At 40.1% G+C, this 766-nt stretch overlaps 1 pseudogene; it reads left to right on the forward strand.

The window, feature by feature from the left end:
- The first annotated feature begins 358 nt into the window (after nucleotides 1-358).
- The window catches only part of LOC109375686 (60S ribosomal protein L17 pseudogene), a 27,907-nt pseudogene continuing 27,499 nt past the window's right edge, over nucleotides 359-766 (forward strand).

A 766-nucleotide genomic window follows, 5' to 3' on the forward strand; every position in this document is an offset into this window, starting at 1 on the left:
GGATGAAGCTGTAAGGCAACATCTCCCTTTTTCTGTTTTTGCAGGAGAAACACGGACTTTGCAGTTTCTTCATCTATTGCCTGCCAGAGGGCTTGTTGTCCACATCTGAGAACTAAACAGAACAATAATAGAATAATCAATAAAAGTATAAGAGCACCAGCAAATCCTCCACCTGGGCTTTTCACCCAGTTAAGGGGATTTAGAATAGAAAGTCCTTCCGCAGCTGTGGAAAGGGCATCCTCTCCTGGGAGGAGCTGGAGATTAGCAAAAGACATTGGATCCACTTTTTGTTGCAACTGTAGTATATCTACAGTAAGGTTTGGCATATGTTCCAAGAGATGAGCTCAGAGCTCCGACCATGGGGTACGTGTCTGATTGTAAGAAAAAGGAGTTACACAGTAAGTGGAAACATTCTAATCACATTTTAAGGTAATCATGGTACGGAGACTTTCTAACTGGTCTCCAAGAGAAACAACAGCTGTTTTTAAATCAGCTAATCGTATGCTGATTTTTTTTATCAATTTTTATCTGCTGATTCCAAGTTTTGCTAGCATTTTCATGTAATTGTTGTACAAATTGGGTAGTCTGCACTGTCTGTTGAAGAGCAACTCCGGAGACAGCAGCAACAGTGCTTATAGCTATTATTCCCATAATGGCTGCTATTAAAAGATAAATAAATCTTTTAGTCCTATGTAAAATCTTATGAAGGAGTTGTAAAACAACATGAACAGTTGGGGAACCTTCCCACACCCTAGAGGCTTGGACA

The sequence above is a fragment of the Hipposideros armiger genome, unplaced genomic scaffold (assembly GCF_001890085.2).
Source record: "Hipposideros armiger isolate ML-2016 unplaced genomic scaffold, ASM189008v1 scaffold_986, whole genome shotgun sequence".
Lineage (NCBI taxonomy): Eukaryota > Metazoa > Chordata > Mammalia > Chiroptera > Hipposideridae > Hipposideros > Hipposideros armiger.